The sequence below is a fragment of the Monodon monoceros genome, unplaced genomic scaffold (genome assembly GCF_005190385.1).
Source record: "Monodon monoceros isolate NGI ecotype Baffin Bay Population unplaced genomic scaffold, NGI_Narwhal_1 Super_Scaffold_12, whole genome shotgun sequence".
Lineage (NCBI taxonomy): Eukaryota > Metazoa > Chordata > Mammalia > Artiodactyla > Monodontidae > Monodon > Monodon monoceros.
This window is the reverse complement of record NW_021703768.1, coordinates 55,085,873-55,095,225: the sequence shown is the minus strand read 5'-3', so window position 1 is coordinate 55,095,225 and position 9,353 is coordinate 55,085,873. Positions and strand designations below refer to the sequence as shown.

The following is a 9,353-nucleotide window of genomic DNA, read 5'->3' as shown; positions in this document are numbered from 1 at the left end:
TGTTGTCCCGGCCAAAATCTGGTAATAGGCAAATATGCCGCTGAAAACGCTCTTAGAGCAGTTATTTTAAAAGGTTGCTTTCTTCCTCTCCCTCTTTGAGATGTAAATCTTCTACCACCCAGAACCGTCTTCTCCAGGACCCGAGAGCCGTCTCTTTAAAATGCAAACATCCAAGGAAATTAGGCTGGCTCTCAGCCTGAGGGATCCCTTGCTTTTAATTGTACTATTGCTTTCTGTCATAAAATATAAGAAATTTATTTCTCCTCTTAATAAAAACCAATTAATATCCCCCTTTAATGAGCCCCCAGTGCTCTTTTCCTTGGCACTCCCCAGGCTTTAAAAAGTAACTTCTAGGGACTTCCCTGGTGGTCCAGCAGTTAAGACTCTGCGCTCCCAATGCAGGGGGCCCAGCTTCGATCCCTGGTCAGGGAACTAGATCCTGCACGCCGCAACTAAAAAGATCCTGCACGCGGCAACTAAGACCCGGCATAGCCCAACAAACAAACAAATAATTAAATAGTAACTTCTCAGGCCACTAAAACAACCACCTGAGTGAGACTGAACTACAGCCTCCACTGATTATACATCAAGGCAAAGAAAAGGTCTTAAAGGTTTCCCCCACAAATATTGGTAAAAAGCTTTAGCCCATAGGTTGAACAAATAACAACTCATTTCATCTGCTAGAAACATAGTCTGAATAAAAAGTGGGACAAAGACAAACACTAATTCTTACCTAAGCTAATAAATTTTGGATTACTATGAAAGCTATAAGGTCTCTATTTGTGTCTGCATGTATGCTTATGTCTGTCTATGTATGTAATATGTATATGTGGTATTTTCTTACCCCTGGATGGTATGGCCAAATTAATTTATAAAATTCCTTAAAAGAGCTCTACTTTAATTGGCTTAGAGAAAAATAAAAACATATAAATGAAATATTCCTAAAACTCAGAAATCTAAATTTTTTTTCAAATTCACATGATTTGGGTAAATCTTTAGTAAATAAGACTAGCTTAATATCATTTGTTTAATAATAAAAATAACTGTTTCTTCTGAGTTATCAGCATTATGATACAAACATATATTTTCGGACTACTTGGGTTTACTAATCAAATAAGCTATTATTTACTATATGTTTAAGATTATAAAACTTACAGATTTTATTTTTTTTATTGGAGTATAGTTGCTTTACAATGTTGTGTTAGTTTGTGTTGTACGGCAAAGTGAATCAACCACACGTATACATATATCCCCTCTTTTTCGGATTTCCTTCCCATTTAGGTCACTACAGAGCACTGAGTAGAGTTCCCTGTGCTATACAGTCGGTTCTCATAAGTTATCTGTTTTATACATAGTAGTGTATATATGTCAATCCGAATCTCCCAATCCATCCCCCACCCCCCTTCCCCGCTTGGTTTACATACATTTGTTCTCTACGGCTGTGTCTCTATTTCTGCTTTGCAAATAAGTTCATCTATACCATCTTTCTAGATTCCACATATATGCGTTAATATACGATATTGGTTTTTCTCTTTCTGACTTCACTCTGTATGACAGTCTCTAGGTCCATCCATGTCTCTGCAAATGGCACAGTTTTGTTCCTTTTTATGGCTGAGTAGATTTTATTTTTTTTAAATTGAAGTATAGTTGATTTACAATGTTTTAGGTGTACAGCAAAGTGATTCAAAGATATATATATGTGTGTGTGTATATATATATTCTTTTTCAGGCTCTTTTCCATTATAGGTTATTACAAGAAATTGAATATAGTTCCCTGTGCTATACAGTAGGTCCTTGTTATTTATCTATTTTATATATAGTAGTGTGTATCTGTTAATCCCAAATTCCTAATTTATCCCTCCCTCCTCCTCCCCTTAGGTAACCATAAGTTTGTTTTCTATGTCTGTAAATCTGTTTCTGTTTTGTAAATAAGTTCATTTATATCATTTTTTTAGATTCCACATATAAGTGATATCATATGATATTCATCTTTATCTGACTTACTTCACTTAGTATGATAATCTCTGGGTCCATCCATGTTGCTGCAAATAGCATTATTTCATTCTTTTTTATGGCTGAGTAATATTCCATTGTGTATATACACCGCATATTCTTTATCCATTCATCTGTAATGGGCACTTAGATTGTTTCCATGTCTCAGCTATTGTAAATTTTGCTGCTATGAACATTGTGGTGCATGTACCTTTTCGAATTAGAGTTTTCATCTTTTCTGGATATATGCCCAGGAATGGTATTACAGAATCATATGGTAACTCTATTTTTAGTTTTTTAAGGAACCTCCATACTGTTCTCCATAGTGGCTGCACCATTATTCTCACCAACAGTGGAAGAGCGTTCCCTTTCCTCCACACCCTCTCCAGAATTTAGTATTTATAGACTTTTTGATAATGGCCATTCTGACTGGTGTGAGGTGATACCTCATGGTAGTTTTGATTTGCATTTCTCTGATAATTAGCAGTGTTGAGCATCTTTTCATATGCCTGCTGGTCATCTATATGTTTTCTTTGGAAAAATGTCTATTTAGGTCTTCTGCCCATATTTTTCTTTTGACTGAGTTATTTATTTTTTTGATAGTGAGCCGTATAATATATGTGTTTTGGAAATTAATCCCTTGTTGGTCGCATTGTTTCCAAATATTTTCTACCATTCTGTAGGTTGTCTTTTCGTTTTGTTTATGGTTTCCTTTGTTGTGCAAAAGCTTTTAACTTTAATTAAGCCCCATTTGTTTATTTTTGCTTTTGTTTCCATTACTCTAGGAGACAGATCCAAAAAAAATATGACTGTGATTTATGTCAGAGTGTTCTGCCTATATTCTCCTCTAGGAGTTTTATAGTATATGGCCTTACGTTTAGGTCCATTTTGAGTTTATTTTTGTATATGGTGTTAGAGAATGTTCTAATTTCATCCTTTTACATGTAGCTCTCCAGTGTTCTCAGCACCACTTATTGAAGAGACTGTCTTTTCTCCATTGTTTATTCTTGCATCCTTTATCATAGATTAATTGACCATAGTGAGTGGGTTTATTTCTGGGCTTTCTATCCTGTTCCATTGATCTATGTGTCTGTTTTTGTGCCAGCACCATACAGTTTTGATTACTGTAGCTTTGTAGTATAGTCTGAAGTCAGGGAGCAAGATTCCTTAGAGATTTTATTTTAATCAAATTAAATCATTGCTCTTACAAATTTTATTTCAACAACAATTGTGTTTTATTATATGTCTGCTTAGAAGTACTTTCCAAAATCTTTTTGGTAACTTGAAACCTTAGAGTTATACAAAGTTAAATAATAGATATCCATTAAATATCCATTAAATATCTAGATCATTTCCAAATAATATAAAATACTGAAACATTAATTACTAAACATAGCTTTAAGTTTATCTATTTTGACTTCTTATTTATACAGGAAACTAAAGATATTTGGTTTTATGAACAAAAATGATATTTTTGTCATATTGAGAAATTGTACTTTGAGGGCAGCATAAGTCTCTAGAAACTGTGAGATGATGTATTGATAAATTTGCTAATCTACTACACAATGCTGGTGGTCTATGACAGTTCACAATTGTCTACTTCCTAGTTTTCTCTGGGAAATAAAGGTTACTAAGGGTTCAAAGTTATAATCAATATATGTAAATGAAGCTACTAGAAATAAATAAGGGTGAAGAAGAAAACTCTGAATGCAAAGTATTCAAGGAGTGTAGGATTGTGTTTGTTAAGAAAAAGAAAAGAGTAATTCTGTCCAAAAGTAGTTGTTTAAAGATTGTTCCATTGGCACTGTGAAGACGTGTGCTGGAGTGCGCCCCCCGGCCACTGCAGCCCCTCGCCGCTGTGGTCACCTCGCTTCTCTGCGCCTCGGTCAGGACCCAGGCAGCCCGGGCGCTGCGCTGCCACCTGGACGGGCCCTCCAGCAGCTCCTGGCGCCCGGGACCCCCGCCCGGCTGCTCGCCCGCGGCCCACCGGCCGCACAAGTCTCCGGAGCCGGGCCTAGGACGGGCGGCGGCTCGGCGTGGCCGAGCTGGGCTCGGCGGCGTCCACATGGCTGCGGCTGGCTGGCGGGACGGCTCCGGCCAAGAGAAGTACCGGCTCGTGGTAGTCGGCGGGGGCGGCGTGGCAAGTTGGCGCTCACCATCCAGTTCATCCAGTCCTATTTTGTAACGGATTATGATCCAACCGTCGAGGATTCCTACACAAAGCAGTGCGTGACAGATGACCGGGCAGCCCGGCTAGATATTCTGGATACAGCGGGACAAGAGGAGTTTGGAGCTATGAGAGAACAGTATATGAGAACTGGCGAGGGTTTCCTGTTGGTCTTTTCAGTCACAAATAGAGGCAGTTCTGAAGAAATCTATACGTTTCAAAGACAGATTCTCAGAGTAAAGGATCTTGATGAGTTTCTAATGACTTTAATTGGCAATAAAGCAGATCTGGATCATCAGAGACAGGTAACACAGGAAGAAGGACAGCAGTTAGCACGACAACTTAAGGTAACATATGTGAAGGCGTCAGCAAAGATTAGGATGAATGTAGATCAAGCTTTCCATGAGCTTGTCCGGGTTATAAGGAAACTTCAAGGGCAGGAATGTCCTCCTTCACCAGAACCAACACGGAAAGAAAACGACAAGAAAGGCTGCCACTGTGTCATTTTCTAAGAATCCTTTGAATTTTAGCTACAAACTGCCAGGAAAAGCCCTCACCTTCTCCCTCTCTCCTTACAGTTAACATCACGCTGGTACCTTTCTAGCCTTAGATAAATGATCACCGTGGTAGCCTTAGACCAAGAAGCTGGCTAATCCTTTCCATGAAGCTAATCCAATGGTCATTCAAGACAGATTTAAAGGAAACACTAAGGCTGCTTCAGAGATTAATTCCTTTAAAATGGATATCTATATATACAGACACATTCTTTTTTTAAGGGCTTACTTTTAATAAGGATGAATCAGCTTTGGAACCTAAGCTGTTTGCCAAGCTGAAGTCATAGGTTGTGAAATAACTTTTAACTTCTGGAATCATATCGCCTACTGTTACTCTAAATAGAAACATAGGGAGTTTTTTTTAAATGTGAATTTTTGCCTATCTCTAAAAATTTTGATGTCAACTTTACTTAACCTTAAATACACCGAATTGAATTCACAAAAGTGAGACATCTCAGACCTTTACTGATGCTATAGCCTTTGTTTTCCAGTGGCCAAAATACCAAAATGCCTATTGTATTTATAGGTTAAAAACTGCATGTAAAACCTTTACTATTATTCCTAAAGATAATATTCTATGTGGCCAAATATTTGGACTCATTCTGGACTTAGGCATTTTAGTGTTCTTGGTTTTTTAATTTAACTCTTTTCACAGCCATGTTGAGAGTAAAAATAAATAATTTCTGTCTGTCTTCCTTTTCAAGTAGTTCTGGGTAAGGGATTCAAAAAACTAAAACTGTTTTTGTTTATAACATAAAATATGGAATTGATCTTTCCAGGGTCAGAGATGATTAACGTTTTGCTATATACTTTTATACGTTATTTTCTTATCAAACTAGTTAACAAGTATTTTTATATGTTTGTAAGCAAATATGCTCTCACAGCATACCTCGTGTATATGTAAAGATAAGTATTTAATTCTCACTGTTCACTTTTAGCTGACAAAGGAGAAAAAAGTGAAAACTACAGACACTGTGGTAGAACCTTACATGCTGTTCTGGTCCTGGTTGTACCCACCTTTGGCCAGTCACATAGCTACTCAAGAAACCTTCCCAGTAGAGTACGACAGGATGAGAATCTGAAATCACTTCCGATATCCCCTACTAGATACTGACTGCTATATCAAGTAGTAAGTGGTAAAACGTTTAGTTGACAATTAGTATAACTGTGGGTGACTTCTGATTTTGTTTTTCATTCTGTGGATTGTGTTTAAACAATTCCAAGGTATGTTCCTGATTTTGAGATACTAAGTGGTATTGCGAGTTGTCACTTTATTGAATGCGTACAACAGTTGCACGAAGTTTATAAAGCATATCCTTGTATGCTAGAATTAAAATTGCTCTGTTATCACACACACACACACACAAAAGATTGTTCCAGAAGAAAAAAGAAAAAAAAAGAGAGACAAGGGGCTTCTCTGGTGGCGCAGTGGTTGAGAGTCCGCCTGCCGATGCAGGGGACACGGGTTCGTGCCCCGGTCCGGGAAGATCCCACATGCCGCGGAGCGGCTGGGCCCGTGAGCCATGGCCGCTGAGCCTGCGCGTCCGGAGCCTGTGCTCCGCAACGGGAGAGGCCACAGCAGTGAGAGGCCCGCGTACTGCAAAAAAAAAAAAAAGAAAAGACAGAATTTCTTGGATTACTGGTCTTTTCTTAATAAGAGATTGTAAAAAGATTCTCTTTACCTTTTAAGTCATCTACTTAGGAAGCAAATATCCTGTGTCTTATTGGAATAATTTCCAGTACTTTAACCATGTTTTTGATTATTTCAGAAGACCAAGTCTTTTTTCTTAAATAAAAACTGACCTGTGATCCTATTTAATCAGGTGTTCAAACCTGCTGACATTTTGGACAGCTTCCCAAAATCAAATTCTAAATGAAGTCTTTTTGACCTGGAACTGACTTTGAGACTTTCCACGGGGTCCCTGGAAAATCTCAAAGGGTTTGTCCTCTCACCTTGTGAAAAGGGAGATGTTTAACTAATTAAGTTTGTGTCATAATAAGTTAAGTTGCACGGAAGCACTGTCAAATGGGAAGAGGTGCTTAGCCTTCCCTAGGTTATACTGGTATGCCTAAATGTTATTGATACAAGTACTTCAGAAATTCTATGAAGTTCCTAGAAATTTGTCAGTGCCCTCATTGTCTATGATATGTCCTGATAGAATGTTATCAGTCATAATTTCAGTTATTATCCTAAGAGAATATATGTCACAGAAACAGCCAGATTTGTCAACTGCATTATTTTTTATAATGAATTCTCATCAAACTTTAACAGTGGCCATTTTAAGTTTTTTGTCATTCACAGATAGTTGTTATTCTGATGCTTTCCTAAAAGCTCTTGCAACCAGGTGCAAGCCGGAATACTTTGTCTTCAACAAAAGGGATGTCTCAGAGAACCACAGAAAGACCTATGACCTAAGGTACTCCGGGGTACAGGCTTCTCATGGCACTGCTTAAATAAATTTGAGATCATACCACTAAGGATGTCCGGAATTCTAGTGGTGAAGCTGATGACTTCACAAAACTGCTAAGCCAGTTTCAAGTGGAACAAGAATTATTATGTGGGACTGAATGAGCAAATGAAAAATGATTATAATTTTTATGGATTTTTTTTGTTTATTTGTTTGGAATATTGCTTGTTCTTAGATGTTTTGTTTTTCTGGATATAAGGAACCCCTTTTCTGTTTTCTCCTAAGCTATCTATAACTCACAACAATTAAGAAGATTATATCTTTGCAAACTGAAAAGAAACATTTATCCTTTTTTCCCTAACTGATCCCTCCAGAATTCAGAAACTCTTATTGAATATTTTTACTCTCATTGCAATATAGTTGCTTGCATAAGTTCAGTAAGAATCTGTTCTCTTTGCAACAGGACATGATTGAGAAAATTGGGTATATCACCAAGGCTTTAACTGGAATGTCATATTTGAGATTCATGTACACAGAATCATCTATGACCAAACAGTTTTCAGGAATTAAGATTGCTTTATGAAGCCAATGTTTACAAAACCGTTCTGGAAAAACTGGCCTGGTACCTGGCTTACAGACTTCCCGGCCTTTATACGTGAGTAGGGAAAGTCACTTTCTGGCAGGCCCAGGAACTTTAGAATATTTTGGGAACCTCAAGAAGAAAGGAAATCACCAAATCTATAAATACTGCAGATGAAGTCTGATAAGTTCATGGCTTGGCTTACAAGCATCAAGAGGCATTTAAAAGTCCAATCTGAGATTCCTTATAAAAGTCCCAGCCAAGCAAACTTTAAAAGGCCTATATAGTCCAATTACCAATCTTGCTGCACTTATGTAAATGATCAGGCCAAATTTAATGAGAAAAGACATTTTGTAAACAAGAGTAATCTTACTTTGATAATCTTTGCTCAAAATGGGGGTGGTTGTAGGGGCTTCCATGGTGGCACAGTGGTTAAGAATGCCTGCCAATGCAGGGGACACGGGTTCGAGCCCTGGTCCAGGAAGATCCCACGTGCTGCGGAGCAACTAAGGCTAACTACTGAGCCTGTGCTCTAGAGCCTGTGATCCACAACTGCTGAGCCCACGTGCCACAACTACTGAAGCCCGTGTGCCTGGAGCCCGCTCTGCAGCAAGAGAAGCCACCAGAATGAGAAGCCCGCGCACCGCAACGAAGAGTAGCCCCCGCTCACCGCAACTAGAGAAAGCCGCGCACGGGAACGAAGACCCAACACAGCCAAAAATAAATAAATAAAATAAATTTTTTTTTTTAATGGGGATGATTGTAGAAAGAAATTGTATGTTTCAGTGGAAAATAATAACCTACCCTTGTATGTTACCAGATTTGAGTCCCGTTCATTGTCTTAAAGCTACCTTTTCATCTCTGTGAATTCTACCTGCCATCTTACACGTTTTGTTGGTAATTAAATTTTTCTCTCACTCTCTTGACTTGGCATCACTGAGAACTAAAGCTGCCTTTTTCCTAAAGCCCTGCGAGCTGAAGCTGAAGTGCTATAACTTCAAAGGATTTATCACCACAACAGTGTGGACCACTCAGAAAATTCACTGGAACGCCTGCATCTTCCATGCTCTGCTCTGGGAAATAGCCATGGCTATAACACTGCCACTACCATCCTCACTAAAAGTGCTTCAAAATCCAACGTCTAGAAATCTTCTTGATTGGCTGCCTTGTGGACTCAGAAACTGCTCCAACCATTCTTCTTTGTTTTCTTTTCCCTTTGTGTATCTCTTTCCCTGCAACTTCTAATCCAAATCTCTTCCCATAGCCATCAACCTAGCCTCTTTTTTTTTTTTTTTTAAACTTCTAGGGATGTTTCCGGTGAGGGAAATGTGGGGAACCGCTCAGAGTCCCCAGAGTTGATTTTAAAGTAAAAACATTTGAGCTAAAGACGATACAGGAAGAAATCTTATCTCAAGTCCCTTTATCTGACACAAGCATAGCTTTCAGAATATACAGCTGCCATTAACCTCCTTCCCTCCCCCCAGCCATGGGTGTTTCCAATGTATTTAGGTGCCTGTATGGAGGCAGACTGCCTATAGCCATTAGCATCAAGAAGTCCCACAGAACCTTCCCTATCTTCCTACTGAAGCCCTAACTACCACCATCACCACCCCTTTGTTAATTTGGCATATAAAGTTTTTATCCCAGTCTGT

General features: G+C 38.6%; 1 pseudogene; it reads left to right on the top strand.

Moving 5' to 3' along the window:
* Positions 1 to 3,779: 3,779 nt before the first annotated feature.
* Positions 3,780 to 5,485, top strand: LOC114892610 (annotated as a pseudogene).
* Positions 5,486 to 9,353: the final 3,868 nt, after the last annotated feature.